This window comes from Schistocerca piceifrons, chromosome 10 (assembly GCF_021461385.2).
Source record: "Schistocerca piceifrons isolate TAMUIC-IGC-003096 chromosome 10, iqSchPice1.1, whole genome shotgun sequence".
NCBI classification, from domain to species: domain Eukaryota; kingdom Metazoa; phylum Arthropoda; class Insecta; order Orthoptera; family Acrididae; genus Schistocerca; species Schistocerca piceifrons.
In genome coordinates, this window is record NC_060147.1 from 11,577,875 (window position 1) to 11,600,675 (window position 22,801).

Sequence of the window (22,801 nt, forward strand, 5' to 3'; positions counted from 1 at the left end):
GAGAAGCCAACTTAAGGAGAATGTTCAAATGTGTCTCAAATGTTATGAGACTTAACTGCTAAGGTCATCAGTCCCTGAGCTTTTTTTTTTTTTTTTTGTTTTTTTGGTCATCTGTCTGACTGGTCTGATGCGGCCCGCCACGAATTCCTTTCCTGTGTCAACCTCTTCATCTCAGAGTAGCACTTGCAACCTACGTCCTCAATTATTTGCTTGCCGTATTCCAATCTCTGTCTTCCTCTACAGTTTTTGCCCTCTACAGCTCCCTCTAGTACCATGGAAGTCATTCCCTCATGTCTTAGCAGATGTCCTATCATCCTGTCCCTTCTCCTTATCAGTGTTTCCCACATATTCCTTTCCTCTCCGATTCTGCGTAGAACCTCCTCATTCCTTACCTTATCAGTCCACCTAATTTTCAGCATCCGTCTATAGCACCACATCTCAAATGCTTCGATTCTCTTCTGTTCTGGTTTTCCCACAGTCCATGTTTCACTACCATACAATGCTGTACTCCAGACGTACATCCTCAGAAATTTCTTCCTCAAATTAAGGCCGGTATTTGATATTAGTAGACTTCTCTTGGCCAGAAATGCCTTTTTTGCCATAGCGAGTCTGCTTTTGATGTCCTCCTTGCTCCGTCCGTCACTGGTTATTTTACTGCCTAGGTAGCAGAATTCCTTAACTTCATTGACTTCGTATCAATCCTGATGTTAAGTTTCTCGCTGTTCTCATTTCTACTACTTCTCATTACATTCGTCTTTCTCCAATTTACTCTCAAACCATACTGTGTACTCATTAGACTGTTCATTCCGTTCAGCAGATCATTTAATTCTTCTTCACTTTCACTCAGGATAGGAATGTCATCAGCGAATCGTATCATTGATATCCTTTCACCTTGTATTTGTACTCCACTCCTGAACCTTTCTTTTATTTCCATCATTGCTTCCTCGATGTACAGATTGAAGAGTAGGGGCGAAAGGCTACAGCCTTGTCTTACACCCTTCTTAATACGAGCACTTCGTTCTTGATCGTCCACTCTTATTATTCCCTCTTGGTTGTTGTACATATTGTATATGACCCGTCTCTCCCTATAGCTTACCCCTACTTTTTTCAGAATCACGAACAGCTTGCACCATTTTATATTGTCGAACGCTTCTTCCAGGTCGACAAATCCTATGAAAGTGTCTTGATTTTTCTTTAGCTTTGTTTCCATTATTAGCCGTAACGTCAGAATCGCCTCTCTCGTCCCTTTACTTTACCTAAAGCGAAACTGATCGTCACCTAGCGCATTCTCAATTTTCTTTTCCATTCTTCTGTATATTATTCTTGTAAGCAGCTTCGATGCATGAGCTGTTAAGCTGATTGTGCGATAATTCTCACACTTGTCAGCTCTTGCCGTCTTCGGAATTGTGTGGATGATGCTTTTCCGAAAGTCAGATGGTATGTCGCCAGACTCATATATTCTACACACCAACGTGAATAGTCCTTTTGTTGCCACTTCCCCCAATGATTTTAGAAATTCTGATGGAATGTTATCTATCCCTTCTGCCTTATTTGACCGTAAGTCCTCCAAAGCTCTTTTAAATTCCGATTGTAATACGGGATCCCCTATCTCTTCTAAATCGACTCTTGTTTCTTCTTCTATCACATCAGACAAATCTTCACCCTCATAGAGGCTTTCAATGTATTCTTTCCACCTATCTGTTCTCTCCTCTGCATTTGACAGTGGAATTCCCGTTGCACTCTTAATGTTACTACCGTTGCTTTTAATGTCACCAAAGGTTGTTTTGACTTTCCTGTATGCTGAGTCTGTCCTTCCGACAATCATATCTTTTTCGATGTCTTCACATTTTTCCTGCAGCCATTTCGTCTTAGCTTCCCTGCGCTTCCTATTTATTTCATTCCTCACCGACTTGTATTTCTGTATTCCTGATTTTCCCGGAACATGTTTGCACTTCCTCCTTTCATCAATCAACTGAAGTATTTCTTCTGTTACCCATGGTTTCTTCGCAGCTACCTTCTTTGTACCTATGTTTTTCTTCCCAACTTCTGTGATGGCCCTTTTTAGAGATGTCCATTCCTCTTCAACTGTACTGCCTACTGCGCTATTCCTTATTGCTGTGTCTATAGCGTTAGAGAACTTTAAACGTATCTCGTCATTCCTTAGTAGTTCCGTATCCCACTTCTTTGCGTATTGATTCTTCCTGACTAATGTCTTGAACTTCAGCCTACTCTTCATCACTACTATATTGTGATCTGAGTCTATATCTGCTACTGGGTACGCCTTACAATCCAGTATCTGATTTCGGAATCTCTGTCTGACCATGATGTAATCTAATTGAAATCTTCCCGTATCTCCCGGCCTTTTCCAAGTATACCTCCTCCTCTTGTGATTCTTGAACAGGGTATTCGCTATTACTAGCTGAAACTTGTTACAGAACTCAATTAGTCTTTCTCCTCTTTCATTCCTTGTCCCAAGCCCATATTCCCCTGTAACCTTTTCTTCTACTCCTTCCCCTACAACTGCATTCCAGTCTCCCATGACTATTAGATTTTCGTCCCCATTTACATACTGCATTACCCTTTCAATATCCTCATACACTTTCTCTATCTGTTCATTTGAGCTTGCGACGTCGGCATGTATACCTGAACTATCGTTGTCGGTGTTGGTCTGCTGTCGATTCTGATTAGAACAACCCGGTCACTGAACTGTTCACAGTAACACACCCTCTGCCCTACCTTCCTATTCATAACGAATCCTACACCTGTTACACCATTTTCTGCTGCTGTTGATATTACCCGATACTCATCTGACCAGAAATCCTTGTCTTCCTTCCACTTCACTTCACTGACCCCTACTATATCTAGATTGAGCATTTGCATTTCCCTTTTCAGATTTTCTAGTTTCCCTACCACGTTCAAGCTTCTGACATTCCACGGCCCAACTCGTAGAACGTTATCCTTTCGTTGATTATTCAGTCTTTTTCTCATGGTAACCTCCCCCTTGGCAGTCCCCTCCCGGAGATCCGAATGGGGGACTATTCCGGAATCTTTTGCCAATGGAGAGATCATCATGACACTTCTTCAATTACAGGCCACATGTCCTATGGATACACGTTACGTGTCTTTAATGCAGTGGTTTCCATTGCCTTCTGCATCCTCATGTCGTTGATCATTGCTGATTCTTCCGCCTTTAGGGGCAATTTCCCACCCCTAGGACAAGAGAGTGCCCTGAACCTCTATCCGCTCCTCCGCCCTCTTTGACAAGGCCGTTGGCAGAATGTGGCCGACTTCTAATGCCGGAAATCGTCGGCCGCCAATGCTGATTATTTATCAAAATTTAGGCACTGGCGGGGATCGAACCCGGGACCGAAGACGTTATCAAAGACGCTACCCCTAGACCACGGGTACATACCTAAGCTTACACACTGCTTAACCTAAATTATCCTAAGGACAAACACACACCCATGCCCGAGGGAGGACTCCAACCTCCGCCGGGACCAGCCGCACAGTCCATGACTGCAGCGCTTTAGACCGCTCGGCTAGTCCCATGCGGCAAACGTAAGGAGAAATGGAAGTACAGTTGTATACCGCTTTGTCTAGCATTAGTGCTTATTTACAACTCGACATGCGCACAAGTTTACGAGCACTGTGCTGTTTATTTACACATTATGTTATTTATTTTACTTACAAGTGGCAAGACCCTTATCGACCATATGCCTGCTCTACAAGCCTCTTCTATTTGCTTGTGTTGAGCGCACTGTCTGTTCATTCAGTGTACGTGCTCATCCTAGTTGTGTCCTCCCGGATGTTACCTCTCCACCAACTTCTGGGACTTCCTCTCGTACCATCTGTTGTCCTTCCGAATGCTGTTTTAGGTACTCTGTTTTCTGTCATTCTTGCTATGTGCCCTGCCCAGTTCAACCTTCCCTTCTTTAGCACATCTACGATGTTACGGTGTTTGTACAGCTCTCTTAATTCTTCATTTTTTCTTATCCTCCATTCCATGATATCTTCATCATATACTGGACCAAAAATTTTTCTTTCAAATATTAATAGTCTCTCTTCATCTTTCTTTCTAAAAATTAATGCTTCACATTCGTATAATGTTACTGGTATAATAGTGGACTGACACAAGCCGATTTTAAAGTTAGTACTACGTGATCTTTTCTGTAAGATTTTGCTAAAACTAAAGAGTGTTTTGTTCGCTCTTGCTAGACGGGCATCTACTTCTGTATCTACTCCATTATTGTTACTAAGTAGACTCCCTGAGTACTTGAAGCGGCCAACTGTTTTGAAAGTTAATCCATCCACATTACTTGCAATCAAAGGAGGACGAGCCTGATTACTAGGAAGTTAGGAAGTCATGACGCAGGTTTTGTTTACTTCAGTTGTCCATAAGGTGGCTCTGTTGTATCGTATTTATATTGTCCTATGACAGAACGTGCTACGAGAGACCCATCCATTACTCAGTGCTATTCAGAGACGTACAGAACAATATGATGGAGCAGTACCGGTACAGTTTCGTAGAACTCTCTGGCACGCACCTTGTGTATGGGGAAGTACGTTGCAATGCTCGCGTTGTTAAAAGGCTGTACAGGGAAACGTTTTCTAACAGGCACCGTTCGTCGTGACGAGTGTTTATTTCTCTCGATCGACGAATGCGGGAGACCGGTTCATTGGAAAGAGGGACCTGGCAATACGAGGACCACTCGCACATCCGATTTTGAAGAGAAGGTGCTGGAACGTGTTCCACTACAAGTATACAACTAATCATCGTATTTTACCACCTTTTACACCTTACATTTACAGAACTTCTTCTGTGGAATAGAAGGAGTTGTCAAGGAGAACCTTCTCAGTTCATTTTCAGATTTTACTTTGCTGTCTATCAGATACACTCCTGGAAATTGAAATAAGAACACCGTGAATTCATTGTCCCAGGAAGGGGAAACTTTATTGACACATTCCTGGGGTCAGATACATCACATGATCACACTGACAGAACCACAGGCACATAGGCACAGGCAACAGAGCATGCACAATGTCGGCACTAGTACAGTGTATATCCACCTTTCGCAGCATTGCAGGCTGCTATTCTCCCATGGAGACGATCGTAGAGATGCTGGATGTAGTCCTGTGGAACGGCTTGCCATGCCATTTCCACCTGGCGCCTCAGTTGGACCAGCGTTCGTGCTGGACGTGCAGACTGCGTGAGACGACGCTTCATCCAGTCCCAAACATGCTCAATGGGGGACAGATCCGGAGATCTTGCTGGCCAGGGTAGTTGACTTACACCTTCTAGAGCACGTTGGGTGGCACGGGATACATGCGGACGTGCATTGTCCTGTTGGAACAGCAAGTTCCCTTGCCGGTCTAGGAATGATAGAACGATGGGTTCGATGACGGTTTGGATGTACCGTGCACTATTCAGTGTCCCCTCGACGATCACCAGTGGTGTACGGCCAGTGTAGGAGATCGCTCCCCACACCATGATGCCGGGTGTTGGCCCTGTGTGCCTCGGTCGTATGCAGTCCTGATTGTGGCGCTCACCTGCACGGCGCCAAACACGCATACGACCATCATTGGCACCAAGGCACAAGCGACTCTCATCGCTGAAGACGACACGTCTCCATTCGTCCCTCCAATCACGCCTGTCGCGACACCACTGGAGGCGGGCTGCACGATGTTGGGGCGTGAGCGGAAGACGGCCTAACGGTGTGCGGGACTGTAGCCCAGCTCATGGAGACGGTTGCGAATGGTCCTCGCCGATACCCCAGGAGCAACAGTGTCCCTAATTTGCTGGGAAGTGGCGGTGCGGTCCCCTACGGTACTGCGTAGGATCCTACGGTCTTGGCGTGCATCCGTGCGTCGCTGCGGTCCGGTCCCAGGTCGACGGGCACGTGCACCTTCCGCCGACCACTGGCGACAACATCGATGTACTGTGGAGACCTCACGCCCCACGTGTTGAGCAATTCGGCGGTACGTCCACCCGGCCTCCCGCATGCCCACTATACGCCCTCGCTCAAAGTCCGTCAACTGCACATACGGTTCACGTCCACGCTGTCGCGGCATGCTACCAGTGTTAAAGACTGCGATGGAGCTCCGTATGCCACGGCAAACTGGCTGACACTGACGGCGGCGGTGCACAAATGCTGCGCAGCTAGCGCCATTCGACGGCCAACACCGCGGTTCCTGGTGTGTCCGCTGTGCCGTGCGTGTGATCATTGCTTGTACAGCCCTCTCGCAGTGTCCGGAGCAAGTATGGTGGGTCTGACACACCGGTGTCAATGTGTTCTTTTTTCCATTTCCAGGAGTGTATTTTCTATCACTGAGTACGAGATCAATTTTTTTTGTTGCAGCATTGTGTACCTCTTTTTGTGCTAAAGAAAACCTTAATGTGGATTAATGAACGTCATTTTTCCTTCTGGTATTGTAATTATGTAGGTCTTTGTTCCTTTCGAAATTATGGAAATTTCTGGTAAGATCCTGTGGGACCAAACTGCTGAGGTCATCGGTCCCTAAGCTTACACACTACTTAATCTAACTTAAACTAACTGACGCTAAGGACAACATACACACCCACACCCGAGGGAGGACTCTAAACTCCGACGGGCAGCGCCTCAGACCGCGCGGCTACCCCGCGCGACCCTTTTTGACTGCAGTGGATTATTTACAACAAACTTCATGAGGAAATAAATATACTGTGAAACTGTAGTCAGAATGGCCAACTCCTCAACCGGATGTCTACCAGGTGCTTGTGGATGAGCACCCCATATTATTCTTACAGCACGTTTTTTTGTTATGAATACTATCTTTCCTAAAGATTAGCTACCACATAACATTATTCCATATGAAACTATTGAATGAAAGTATGCAGAATGTGTGAAGTTACAGATCTGTCGCTCCCCAAGAGCAAATATGGCTGAACGAAGTTGTTTTAAGAGTTCCAAAATGTGCTTTTTCCCAGTTTAAATTATCATCAATTTGGACACCTAACAATTTTGAAGTTTCCATTCTGTTTATTATTTTCTCGCCATGTATCACATTCACCATTGGTGTAGTACACCTAGATATGCTGAACTGAATATGTTGTGTCTTTTTAAGATTGAGGGTGAGACCATTCGCGGACAACCAGTCAATAATACTTTTAAGTCCATTGTTTTCCATTTCTTCTGTTGCCTTATATACGCTTGGATTGATTGCAATACTTGTGTTATCTGCAAAAAGAACTAACTCTAGTTGCTGTATATTAGACGGAAGATTATATACATATGTGGGGAACAATAGCAGACCTAACACTGAGCCTCAGGGAAGCCCGTAGTTAATTTATTCTCAGTCACAATAATGTTCCCAGACTACATTGCCTGAATTATTGTGTGCAACTTACTGCATTCTATTCGTTATATACGACATTATCCTTTTGTTAGCAATATCACTGGTCCCAAAAACATCAATTTATCTAGGAGAACACTGTGATTAGACAGTGAAACGCCTTAGATAGGTCACAGAAAATGCCAACCGGGCGCTGTTTTGTTATTTAGTGCTTAAAAATTTTTGTAAGTGAACATGTAAATGGCATTCTCAGTGCAGAAACTCTTCTGAAATCCAAACTGTGATTTGCTGAGGATATTATTATTGCTGAGATACTATTCTAGAACACATCACCTTCTCAAAAATTTTGGGAAAAGGGTGTCAGTAAAGAAAGAGTTCATATGTCTCCTATCGGCTTCTTAAAGAGTGGTTTAACAATGCCATATTTCTCTAGAAGAATGCCTTTAGTTAATGATGCATTTCGTATTTCAAGTAAGATCGGGATTATTATATGGGAGCAAGTCTTTAGTACTCTACTGGAAACACCATCAAAACCAGATGACTTCTCGGTCCGAGAGAATTAACAGGGTGATTTCTTCCACCTTGTACAAACTCTTCGGATTGATCTATGACAGGATACGGAACAAAAATATCTAATTAACTAAAGTCCGGAAATGCATGGTTTCCATGTTACAGACCATTTATTCAGTCATCCTTTACTACAGAGACTGCGGTCCTAATACGCACTGTACCATGCAGGCACAGTTACAGTATGCATGGCTTCCTCCTAGAGGCTGGTACTGTTCCTCATACGTCATGCCCTAGCCCCCTCTCCTGTCTTAGTAATTGGTAATGTTGTGTCCGATTCGCTTCTATTGTTGACTCACCTTGTAGCGGATGTGATACAGCGTTGTACACAATGGTTTGTTATTCGAATCGACATCTTGTTGATAAGGTGATTACTTACGGAAAGGCCAATGCCAACGGGCGGCGGACACCAAGGTTGTTATCTGGAGACAAGTCCTCGCTGACAACAACCACAGTACTCAATGTTTGAAATAGTGTTTCGCAGTTTGTCTGAGACAGGGTCGTTTCAGGAAGGACGTACCCGAAATGTTAGGACGCCAGGCTTGGAGGGAAATGCGATTAACACTACGGAAGGCGACCGCCGTGTCAGTACCAGGCAGTTGGCCGGCAACTCAGGGTAAGCCAGACGACCGAGTGGAACATTCTCCATGACAACTGTTACTGCCCTTATCACTAACAGCGTGTGCAGGGCTTACTAGCGACAGACTTTCCTCAAATGTTCAAATGTGTGTGAATTCCTAAGGGACCAAACTGCTTAGGTCTACATCTACATCTACATCCATACTCCGCAAGCCACCTGACGGTGTGTGGCGGAGGGTACCTTGAGTACCTCTATCGGTCCTCCCTTCTATTCCAGTCTCGTACTGTTCGTGGAAAGGAAGATTGTCGGTATGCCTCTGTGTGGGCTCTAATCTCTCTGATTTTATCCTCATAGTCTCTTCGCGAGATATACGTAGGAGTGAGCAATATACCGCTTGACTCCTCGGTGAAGGTATGTTCTCGAAACTCGGGTCGATTCCAAAATGCCAGGTCTTGTAAGCGATAACATCTCTGTCGGCAAAAGATTCAAGTCCAGGTAGCGAAACATTCTCACAGCGAACAATAGCGAGTGTAAACCACCCACTGCCTGCTCCTCCAGTATCGACATCAAGTGAGAAATTAACTCGGTCTCTAGACTTACACACTACTTAAACTAACTTAAACGAACCTATGCTCAGAACAACACACACAGCCGGCCGCGGTGGTCTAGCGGTTCTAGGCGCTCAGTCCGGAACCGTGCGACTGCTACGGTCGCAGTTTCGAATCCTGCCTCGGGCATGGATGTGTGTGATAGGTTAGTTAGGTTTAAGTAGTTCTAAGTTCTAGGGGACTGATGACCACAGATGTTAAGTCAAAAATGGCTCTGAGCACTATAGGACTTAACATCTGTGGTCATCAGTCCCCTAGAACTTACAACTACTTAAACCTAACTAGCCTAAGGACATCACACACATCCATGCCCGAGGCAGGATTCGAACCTGCGACCGTAGCGGCCACGCGGTTCCAGACTGAAGCGCCTTTAACCGCACGGCCACACCGGCCGGCGATGTTAAGTCCCATAGTGCTCAGAGCCATTTGAAGCGAACACACACACACACACACACACACACACACACACACACACACACACACACACACACACACATGCCCGAGGGAGGACTCGAACCTCCGGCGGAAGTGGCCGCGCAGTCCGGGACATGGCGCCTCAAACCGCGCGGCCAGACTTTCCTCATCGGGAGAAGTTTTGTCACTGGTTTCTTGACCAAGGGACCACGATTCAGTGATTTGTGTCATTCATCCTATTGACCGATGAGGCCACCTTTACACGGAGTGGCATTTTGAACTATCGCAACAGTAATCTGTGGAATAGTGTGCAGAACAACCACAGTATGGTGACAGCGAATCATCAGCGGGAATCTGTGGGTCAGGATTATTGGCGACCGTATTTTGGGATCAGTCTTCCTTCATCGTCGCCTAACAGGTCGCAACCATCGGCGTCTCTTGCGGGTGACTTTGCCTCCCCTACTGGAAGTGCTACTGATGATTCGAATGGTACTGATGATTCGAATGATTACGTGGCTGCTACATGACGGTGCTCCAGCCCACTTCGTCGTCAGCGTCCAGACGCATCTCAGTCGTGCCTTCCCTGGTCAATGGATCGGGCGAGGGGGCCCACCTGCAGAGCCTGCTCGTTCACCGGATCTCAATTCGTGCGATTTCTGGTTATGGGGACATCTAAAAAGTATCGTGTGTGCAGGGCCCATCCCAGATGTGGAGACACCGGAGTAGCGTATTCATGCTGCCTCTGACACTGTTCGGATGTAGCCTGGCCGATGTGAACGTGTGAGACAGAACACGGAAGCGATCAGGCACATGGAAACCATTTTCAACAGGTCGCGTAACTGTAGCTGTGCATACAGCGTGTATCAGACCGCAGTCTCCGTAACAATGGACGATTGAAATATTGACTCTTAGACAATGTGTCCAATAGTGTATTTTAAATGCGACAGTATGCCATCTTAGGCACTGTATAACATTAAAACGCTTGATAATGGCACTTTAAAGCCGAAATCACGATCGCGTAATGTAACACTGCAAATAAAAAAAGGGTCCAATGGCGCTACTGACTGTAAGAGATGGAAACCAGGCATTTTCTCTAGAGTTTGTACACAGTGGAAAAAATCACCCTGTATAATTTTTTATTTTAATTTAAAAATGAAAAGTTGATGATAAATTCATATGATTGAATTTTATGAGAGTTAATTTTTCAACATTCTGCTGTGATTTTTCACTTGAACCGTTTGTCCCTACGCTTTCTATTATATTTAAGAAATGATTGGTAAGTACATTTGCTTCCTGTGATTCCTCTTCTATACACTCTTTGATGTTCTGGCCGTAACAGGCACGAAATGAAAGGTTACTCACAGCTTGCATGGAAATCAAACTGCAGTTATGAGAGTCTAACATCAGCGGGAAGCAGTGGTTGAGATGGGAGTGAGCAGGCTGTAAACAAAACCAAAGAGAAACTGTGGGAGAGAGGAGGGGGGGAGGAGGAGTGGAAGAGCGAAATCTGAAAGGAGATGTGCCCAGGGTACAGGGTGCAGTCATCTTCAAGTTGTGGCTCATGCCGGCACTCACGATGCCTGTTGCTTGAGTTCTGAGATCGCACTGGCGGCTGGCGGAATTGGTGAATGTTGCTGGTCTCGCTCGTGGGGTGCCAGCAGAGCATACAGTTTGCACTGCCTTAGCCCAGAGTTGATCGGGGTCCTTTTTGGTATGCATCCGAGTGGGAGATCTCAACCGGAGGCTCCACCTATTCTGTACCGTCTTGGCTACAGATTTCTGGACCTGCGTCATGGTGTGGACACTTGTACAATTCTCATAGCTACACTACTGGCCATTAAAATTGCTACACCAAGAGGAAATGCAGATGATAAACGGGTATTCATTGGACAAATATATTATACTAGAACTGACATGTGATTACATTTTCACGCAATTTGGGTGCATAAACCCTTAGAAATCAGTACCCAGAACAACCACCTCTGGGCGTAATAACGGCGTTGATTTGCCTGGGCATTGAGTCAAACAGAGCTTGGATGCCGTGTACAGGTACAGCTGCCCATGCAGCTTCAACACGATACCACAGTTCATCAAGAGTAGTGACTGCGTATTGTGACGAGCCAGTTGCTCAGCCACCATTGACGAGACGTTTTCAATCGGTGAGAGATCTGGAGAATGTGCTGGCCAGGGCAGCAGTCGAACTGTATCCTGAAAGGCCTGTACAGGACCTGCAACATGCGGTCGTGCATTATCTTGCTGAAATGTAGGGTTTCGCAGGGATCGAATGAAGTGTAGAGCCACGGGTCGTATCTGAAATGTAACGTCCAATGTTCAAAGTCCCGTCAATGTGAACAAGAGGTGACCGAGACGTGTAACCAATGGCACCCCATACCATCAAGCCAGGTGATAAGTCAGTATGGCGATGACGAATCCACGCTTCCAATGTGCGTTCACCGCGGTGACGCCAAACACGGATGCGACCATCATGATGATGTAAACAGAACCTGGATTCATCCGAAAAAATGACGTTTTGCCATTCATGCATCCAGGTTCGTCGCTGAGTACACGATTGCAGGCACTCCTGTCTGTGATGCAGCGTCAAGGGTAACTGCAGCCACGGTATCCGAGCTGATAGTCCATGCTTTGGAAACGTCGTCAAACTGTTCGTCAAGATGGTTGTTCTCTTGCAAACGTCCCCATCTGTTGATTCAGGGATCGAAACGTGGCTGCACGATCCGTTACAGCTATCTCCTGCTAGTTACAGCCGTGCGGATAAGATGCCTGTTATTTCGAGTGCTAGTGATACGAGGCCGTTGGGATCCAGCACGGCGGTCCGTATTACCCTCCTAAACCCACCGATTCCATATTCTGCTAACACTCATTGGATCTCGACCAACGCGAGCAGCAATGTCGCGATACGATAAACCGCAATCGCGATAGGCTACAATCCGACCTTTATCAAAGTCGGAAACGTGATGGTACGCATTTCTCCTCCTTACACGAGGCATCACAACAACGTTTCACCAGCCAACGCCGGTCAACTGCCGTTTGTGTATGAGAAATCGGTTGGAAACTTTCCTCGTGTCAGCACGTTGTAGGTGTCGCCACCGGCGCCAACCTTGTGTGAATGCTCTGAAAAGCTAATCATTTGCAAATCACAGCATCTTCTTCCTGTCGGTTAAATTTCGCATCTGTAGCACGTCATCTTCATGGTGTAGCAATTTTAATGGCCAGTAGTGTAGATCGGCGTTGCACCTCTCATATCTTGTAGATGAGTACGTTAAAACAAAATTTGCTTGTAAGAAACTATTATTGGTTTATTTACGAACAACATTCGTTAGTTACAGCTGGCTAACTTTTAAGAAAAACCTTAAATGTCAACGTATGTAAGACACTGCTAGTTTGCTCTGTTAGCCTCATCGTCTGGCAAGAGTAGGCAACGTGTGGTACGCACTAACATAAATCACAAGACAACTCGCCACACCCTGTATGCCTCCAATAGGAGCAACTACCACACTTAACCCAGTCTTCCGTGATACAGGGTGATTATAATTAAAGTTGACCTTCCAAACCGCTGTAGAAATAAGACCACTGGTCAGAATGACGTCAAATTGCAACGGTATATTATCGGAGAAGGGGGAAAAATAAATACTTACAAAATGTAGCAATAGATGGCGCTCTAAGCACCATAATTTAATAGTGGTCGACTACAAATCACAAATGAATCATACAACAATGCGTAACGTTTGACGTTAAACAAACAATGCTACTCAATGTGCATGGGTGTACAGGTGTGATACTGTTAGTTACGGAAAGCCCATCCACCACGGGAAGGTCGTATCGCATCGGATGAGAAAAATCGGTTTTTAATTGTCCTGAGGCCAAAAACCGCATAAAAAACATCAATCACATCGGTTTTTAATTGCCCTGAGACGAAACACCGCATAAAAAGCATCAGTTACATCGGTTCTTAATTGTCCTGCGGCCAAAACCGCATAAAAAGCATCAGTCAAAATCAGATCGGATTATTAATGTCCGTGTGACTGGCGCAAAACACGTTTCGTATACTGTCCACTGTTTTCTGGAACAAGTTGTAATCGAGAAACAGCATGTTCCACAACTGATCGAAGTGTTTCCAGGGTCGCGTTCAGAATGTGTTGCGCAATGCGTGCCTTCTATGGAGCTAAGTCTGCAAACGGAAATCTAAACACAAACGCCTTTCACATAACCCCACAGCCAGAAGTCACACAGATTAAGATCAGGTGATCGGAACGGCCAGGCTGTAGAAAAATGGCGGCTGAAAACTGTAGCATTTCCGAAATGGCGCTTCAGCAGCTGCTTAAATGGATTTGCAATATGCGGAGGTGCGCCATCTTGCATAAAAATGACCCCATCCACACATCCACGTTGCTGGAGAGCTGCAATGACGTGGTTGCGCAAAAGCGACCCATAGCGCTTACCAGTGACGGTAAAGTTAACAGGACCAGAAGCACCTGTCTCTTCGAAAAAATATGGCCCTTTGATAAATGATGCCGTAAACCCGCATCACACAGTGACCTTTTCAGGATGAAGTGGTACTGGTTGATTAGCGTTTGGATCTTCCGTTGTCCATATTCGACAGTTCTGTGTATTCACCTATTCTGTCAGATGGAAGTCGGCTTCGTCCGTCCGCAAAATCTTCCGCAGCCAATCATTGTCCACTTTCGTACGAGCAAGAAATTCTACAGCAAAGGTCTCTCTTGCTGGCAGGTCAATAGGAAGCGACTCGTGCACATGGGTAATTTTGAATGGATAGCAAAGAAGGATGTTTCGTAGGACTTCACGCACCGTGTTCACGGGTATGTCCAGTGTTCGGGCAGTTCTCCGTGCACCACACGTTTGCACACCACCACTCGTCCCCTCCTGCATTGCTGTGGCCACTGCTTCCACTGACGTCGAATCAAATCATTTCCTCCCTCTACCTGGTTGCACACCAAAAGAACCCCTCTTTTCGAATTTCCGAATCATTTTCTACAGACCCACGGCAGTCATCGGACCAGCGCCTCTTTTCAAACTCTTCAGTGTCCGGAACTTCTGCAGAGCGACGTGTGCACAGTCGTCGTTGTTGTAGTACAGCTTTACACGCAGGGCGCGCTCCAGCATTGAAATTGTCACGCGAACATCGCTGACGCGAAAGGAGGGAAACCGGTGTACCCGGCGTGTTTATACCAACTTCAGTGGGTCGTGCGCATGACAGGTGTTTTCATTTACGTATTCTGACACATACAGCGCCATCTATCGATCAGTTTCACACTATTTTTTTTTCTTCTGCCATACGTTTTCCTTCTTCCCCGATAATATTCCGTTGCAATTTGACGCCATTCTCACGAGTTGTCTTATTTCTACAGCGTTTTCAAAGTTTAATTGTAATCACCCTGTATTTTGGCAGTGGCTAAATCATGGATAGGTCTACTACACCTGTGTTACGTTCTTGGTTTTTTTTCTAGTGCTTGCACAGACAAATCATCTATAACTGAGGACCAGCATTTTTCCGTAAATTTTTAACATACACTATAACTTTCAAATAGATAATTTTTGGGCACATGCCACGGAATGGATCGGTAAGCGAAAAGAAGAAATTGCGGCAAGACATGCTAAGAAATTATCCAACTTATCTAATGGGGCTATCTGGTGCGACGAGCAACGGAACCTAACTGAAACGGTAGTCAAACCCACCTTTTATGACCGATTATTAAATAAAACAGATCTTAATTTTACACGATCTGAAAATAAGCTACTCTCAAAGGGGCTAAAATTTAACATGAATCCCGATGTTACAATCACACACGTTATAGATAAATTAATAGTGGTCCTTAAGCTAGGCTTAGAATGCGCGAAAACAAAAAAAAAGTTCAAACGCGGATAGCGTATGAGGCGTGTAAAATTTTAGAAAATTAGATGACCTTTGCACAAGCAGATGCTATTACTATTTTTGGTCATCAGTCTACTGACTGGTTTGATGCGGCCCGCCACGAATTCCTTTCCTGTGCTAACCTCTTCATCTCAGAGTAGCACCTGCAACCTACGTCCTCAATTATTTGCTTGACGTATTCCAACCTCCGTCTTCCTCTACAGTTCTTGCCCTCTACAGCTCCCTCTAGTACCATGGAAGTTATTCCCTCATGTCTTAGCATATGTCCTATCATCCTGTCCCTTCTCCTTATCAGTGTTTTCCACATATTCCTTACCTCTCCGATTCTGCGTAGAACCTCCTCATTCCTTACCTTATCAGTCCAACTAATTTTCAACATTCGTTATAGCACCACATCTCAAATGCTTCGATTCTCTTCTGTTCCTGTTTTCCCACAGTCCATGTTTCACTACCATACAATGCTGTACTCTAGACGTACATCCTCAGAAATTTCTCCCTCAAATTAAAGCCGGTATTTGGTATTAGTAGACTTCTCTTGGCCAGAAATGCCTTTTTTGCCATAGCGAGTCTGCTTTTGATGTCCTCCTTGCTCCGTCCGTCATTGATTATTTTACTGCCTAGGTATCGGAATTCCTTAACTTCATTGACTTCATGACCATCAATCCCGATGTTAAGTTTCTCGCTGTTCTCATTTCTACTACTTCTCATTACCTTCGTCTTTCTCCGATTTACTCTCAAACCATACTGTGTACTCATTAGACTGTTCATTCCGTTCAGCAGATCATTTAATTCTTCTTCATTTTCACTCAGGATAGCAATGTCATCAGCGAATCGTATCATTGATATCCTTTCAATTGTATTTTAATTCCACTCCTGAACATTTCTTTTATTTCCATCATTGCTTCCTCGATGTACAGATTGAAGAGTAGGGGCGAAAGGCTACAGCCTTGTCTTACACCCTTCTTAATACGAGCACTTCGTTCTTTATCGTCCACTCTTATTATTCCCTCTTGGTTGTTGTACATATTGTATATGACCCGTCTCTCCCTATAGCTTACCCCTACTTTTTTCAGAATCTCGAACAGCTTGCACCATTTTATATTGTCGAACGCTTTTTCCAGGTCGACAAATCCTATGAAAGTGTCTTGATTTTTCTTTAGCCTTGCTTCCATTAATAGCCGTAACGTCAGAATTGCCTCTCTCGTCCCTTCACTTTTCCTAAAGCCAAACTGATCGTCACCTAGCGCATTCTCAATTTTCTTTTCCATTCTTCTGTATATTATTCTTGGAAGCAGCTTCAATGCATGAGCTGTTAAGCTGATTGTGCGATAATTCTCGCACTTGTCGGCTCTTGCCGTCTTCGCAATTGTGTGGATGATGCTTTTCCGAAAGGCAGATTGTATATCGCCAGACTCATATATTACACACAAAAATGTGAATAGTCGTTTTGTTGCCACTTCCCCCAATGATTTTAGAAATTCTGATAGAATGTTATCTATACTTTCTGCCTTATTTGACCGTAAGTCCTCCAAAGCTCTTTTAAATTCCGATTCTAATGCTGGATCCCCTATCTCTTCTAAATCGACTCCTGTTTCTTCTTCTATCACATCAGACAAATCTTCACCCTCATAGAGGCATTCAATGTGTTCTTTCCACCTATCTGCTCTCTCCTCTGCATTTAACAGTGGAATTCCCGTTGCACTCTTAATGTTACCACCGTTGCTTTTAAGGTTGTTTTGACTTTCCTGTATGCTGAGTCTGTCCTTCCGACAATCATATCTTTTTCGATGTCTTCACATTTTTTCTGCAGCCATTTCGTCTTAGCTTCCCTGCACTTCCTATTTATTTCATTCCTTAGCGACTTGTATTTCTGTATTCCTGATTTTCCCGGAACATGTTTGTACTTCGTCCTTTCATCAATCAACTGAAGTACTTCTTCTGTTACCCATGGTTTCTTCGCAGCTACCTTCTTTGTACGTATGTTTTCCTTCCCAACTTCTGTGATGGTCCTTTTTAGAGATGTCCATTCCTCTTCAACTGTACTGCCTACTGCGCTATTCCTTATTGATGTATCTATAACGTTAGAGAACTTCAAACGTATCTCGTCATTCCTTAGTAGTTCCGTATCCCACTTCTTTGGGTATTGATTCTTCCTGACTAATGTCTTGAACTTCAGCCTACTCTTCATCATTACTATATTGTGATCTGAGTCTATATTTGCTCCTGGGTACGCCTTACAATCCAGTATCTGATTTCGGAATCTCTGTCTGACCATGATGTAATCTAATTGAAATCTTCCCGTATCTCCCGGCCTTTTCCAAGTATACATCCTCCTCTTGTGATTCTTGAACAGGGTATTCGCTATTACTAGCTGAAACTTGTTACAGAACTCAATTAGTCTTTCTCCTCTTGCATTCCTTGTCCCAAGCCCATATTCTCCTGTAACCTTTTCTTCTACTCCTTCCCCTACAACTGCATTCCAGTCGCCCATGACTATTACATTTTCGTCCCCCTCTACATACTGCATTACCCTTTCAATATCCTCATACACTTTCTCTATCTGTTCACCTTCAGCTTGCGACGTCGGCATGTATACCTGAACTATCGTTATCGGTGTTGGTCTGCTGTCGATTCTGATTAGAACAATCCGGTCACTGAACTGTTCACAGTAACACACCCTCTGCCCTACCTTCCTATTCATAACGAATCCTACACCTGTTATACCATTTTCTGCTGCTGTTGATATTACCCGATACTCATCTGACCAGAAATCCTTGTCTTCCTTCCACTTCACTTCACTGACCCCTACTACATCTAGATTGAGCCTTTGCATTTCCCTTTTCAGATTTTCTAGTTTCCCTACCACGTTCAAGCTTCTGACATTCCACGCCCCGACTCGTAGAACGTTATCCTTTCGTTGATTATTCAGTCTTTTTCTCATGGTAACTTCTCCCTTGGCAGTCCCCTCCCGGAGATCCGAATGGGGGACTATTCCGGAATCTTTTGCCAATGGAGAGATCATCATGACACTTCTTCAATTACAGGCCACATGTCCTGTGGATACACGTTACGTGTCTTTAATGCAGTGGTTTCCATTGCCTTCTGCATCCTCATGTCGTTGATCATTGCTGATTCTTCCGCCTTTAGGGGCAATTTCCCACCCCTAGGACAAGAGAGTGCCCTGAACCTCTATCCGCTCCTCCGCCCTCTTTGACAAGGCCGTTGGCAGAATGAGGCTGACTTCTTATGCCGGAAGTCTTCGGCCGCCAATGCTGATTATTTAGCAAAATTTAGGCAGTGGCGGGGATCGGACCCGGGAACGGAGAGGTTTTGATTATGAATCAAAGACGCTACGCCTAGACCAGGGGTACAAGACTTTACAAGACCTTAAATAATATCAATGGAAAATTGAGAAGTAACGATGCCATAATCACTAAAGCCGACGAAACTAATTCCGTGATCTTTGCCTCTAAAGCAGAGTACATAGAAAAATGGCTCTGAGCACTATGGGACTTAACATCTGTGGTCATCAGTCCCCTAGAACTCAGAACTACTTAAACCTAACTAACCTAAGGACATCACACACATCCATGCCCGAGGCAGGATTCGAACCTGCGACCGTAGCAGTCGCGCGGTTCCGGCCTGAGAGTACATAGAAAAGACAGAAACGTTCTTTTGCAAAAAATGGTATTATACCTATGGATAAAGATCCCACCCTATCCTTACAAAAAGAAAAACAAGCAGGCCTCCACAAAACCAAAAAATTGATAGGAGAGTTTCGAAAAATGGCTCATAAATATAAACCCCAAACCACGCACCCTGAATAGTCAATTTAAAGTCACAAGAAGAATCACCCGATTCGACCGATCGTGGACAGCACTAATAGTGCAAACAACAAGCAAGTCAGATACCTGCATTATAAGATAAAAGATAATTTTGTGTTCGCAGAAAACTACTCAGTTAAAAATTCAGTAGAATTAGCAAATAAATTGAAAGCATTAACCTGCTCGGAAACGTCAAAGCTTGCGTCACTTGATATTACAAGTCTTTATACCAACGTGCCTGTAGACCAAACACTGAGCATTTTAGAACGTAACCTGCGCCTCCAGAAGATATTGAGATTGATGAACTAATGACCTCTTTCAACATAGTCTTGAAACACAATTACTTCTCCTTTAATGAAAAAATATATTTGCAAGCTTTTGGACTAGCAATGGGAAGCCCCTTAGCCGGTATTCTATCCGAAATATTCGTGAATGCGATGGAATCAGAATTTTTGTAAATAATACAGAGATAGCGAGTAAAATAACATTTTACGCAAGATACGTTGATGATATACTTCTCATAGTTGATGGTTTCCAGGAAGATATAAACCAGATTTTTCAACATTCAATGAACTACACGATAAGATAAATTTCACTCTCGAAATGGAACCTCCCAATAGAACGCTGAATTATCTAGACCTCAATCTCACTATAGTAGACAATCGCTTAGAATTTTACATCTTTAGAAAATGTTCATTCTCTGACAATGTCATACCAGCTGACTCTGTGCACCCGCAATCTCATAAAATGGCCTCCTTTCATTCCAGTTTACATAGTGTGCTCGCTATCCCCCTTTCCGCTAAGGCATTGGAGAACGAATTATTAACACTCGAAGTGATTGCCGAAAATAATGGGTATAAACCAGATATTGTAAGACAGCTCTATAACAAGAGAGTAAATACAAGAGAAGCACTACTTCATCTACATTAGCTACCACGGCAGTTGATAACCAGACGAACGTAATCTCCATTCCTTTTCATACAGAATAGGGCGAATTCTAAAGAACCATGGTTATAAGGCAACATATTCCACCAATAACAGCCTTAGGAAAAATTTAATCCCCTCTTTAAAAATAGCTATGGACAAACTGTCTCTCTCCGAGATATATAAAATTGAATACTAGGCATCTTTGTCTAGTTAAAGCTGGGGTGCAAAGTATCATTGTGGGAGGTGCGGGGAAAGGAAGGGAGTGGGAACATAGGCAGAACCGTAAACTGGATGCCCACTTGCTTTCAAATATTTACCGGCTTTACGTTGAATTATTGGTGATCAACTAAAGATCTCGACACTGTGTTCGCCACTTCACAATCAAACTGTCACCTGTCACGTTCCTACCTAATCTAGATGTCGGCCTACACTACAGGTCAGTTCACTATCTGGTCAAAAGTATCTGTGTCCCTACTAATAGATATTACTATGAGGTGTCTCCACTCTTCGCCTTTATGACAGCTTGAGCTCTGTTGGGGACACTGAATGGTGTGTCTGGATGTCTCTGGAGGAACGGCAGCCCATTCATCCTCAAGAGCCGAGACCGGAGATGGCAGTGACTTTGGACGCTGGAATCTGGACTGAAGTCCATGTTCTAACTCATCCCGAAGGTGTTACATTGGGTTCAGGACGGGACTGGGCAGCGCTGTCCATTTCAGGAATGTTGTTGTCCACTAACCACTGCCTGACAGACGCAGCTCTATGAGAAGGTGCATTGTCATGCCAATATGATCACCGTCTCCGAACTGTTCCTCAACTGTAATGATGTGAAATGCGTTCATATCCTTCCGGATTTATGTTTCCTTAAGCGCAACAGAGGAACCACACCCATACGCCAAGACTAACACCAGCTCCTCAGTACTTGAGTGCCAGCTCTACACTCGATGGCAGGTGAAGTTCTGTACGCACATGTCAAACCCAAACCCTTCCAACCACAGTCCAGCACTCAAAATCACTCGTTTTCAGTCATTCACCGTCCAGTGGCGTCGCTGTTTCCACCTCCTCCAGTACTGACCACAGGAATATGTGGCTTACCAGCCCCTGACAGTCATTGTGCTAGCTAGAAGGTTGGTAGCTGTTTGGAACTCACGAGTGATTCCTTCCGCCGATTTCATGCGATATTTGACAACCAGTCTCAGCAATACTCGACGGTTCCTGTCAGCCAGTGCATGAGATGTTCGAGGTCTTGGTTTACCTGTCGTTGTTCATTCTCATTTTCACTTCACACTCACACCACCAGCTGTCAACTTGGGCAGCTATAGAAGGGTTGAACGTCCGTGATGGATTTTTACTCATCTGACGAACAATGAGTAGCCCACCTTTAAAGTTATTGACTCTCCTGAACCACCCATTGTACTGTTACTGCTTCTTTAGTGACGACAAAAACTTCGCGCCGCCTTTCTACTGGCGGGTCAGTGTCTCATGACATCTGGTGGTCGACTCCGCATTACACACTACGTCCTGATTCTTTTGATCTGACAGTGTATTCATAAACCTGCGTCGTGAATCAGTGCTTCTATTAGAGGAAACCATACGAAAACGAGCACAGTGGTTCCTGACATTAGGCTTGACATACAGACAGAAAAAGGCGGCGGGGGAACTTTGATTGGCAATATGCACAGATTGAAACTGCAGGCAGTTTTCGATGGCTAAAAGTGGAGCGAAGACTAAGATTTTTTTTCTTGTCAAGGGGGCTGAAGGATGGTGGTAAATGATGACAAGACTCCCCTCCCAGCACCGATACCTGGATTCGCACTTTCACCTCTTCACAGGCTTCATTTATGCAGCTGCCAATGCTTGGGAATAACTGAAGCGTTGGATACCATTTCACCAACTCACTTTCGAACTGTCACCTTCTAAGCTAATCTAGACGTCAGGCTACGCTACATAGCAATATGTCATAACCACCTACATTTCAAAAACTAATGCAGATTTAAAAGATGTATTGTGTTATTTTTTATTTCTGTCTGCGCACGTAAGACGTCGCTCGCACCGTCAACATTACATACACTACTAGCCATTAAAATTGCTACACCGAGAAGAGACAAATATATTACACTAGAACTGACATGTGATTACATTTTCACGCAATTTGATTGCATAGATCCTAATAAATCAGTACTCAGAACAACCACCTCTAGCCGTAATAAAGGCCTTGATACGCCTGGGCATTGAGTCAAACAGAGCTTGGATGGAGTGTACAGGTACAGCTGCCCATGCAGCTTCAACACGATACCACAGTTCATCAAGAGTAGTGACTGGCGTATTGCGACGAGCCAGTTGCTCGGCCACCATTGACTACACGTTTTCAATTGGTGAGATATCTGGAGAATGTGCTGGCCAGGGCAGCAGTCAAACATTTTCTGTATCCAGAAAGGCCCGTACAGGACCTGCAACATGCGGTCGTGCATTATCCTGCTGAAATGTTGGGTTTCGCAGGGATCGAATCAAGGGTAGAGGGTAGGGTCGTAACACATCTGAAATGTAACGTCCACTGTTCAAAGTGTCGTCAATACCAACAAGAGGTGACCGAGACGTGTAACCAATGGCACCCCATACCATCACGCCGGGTGATATGCCA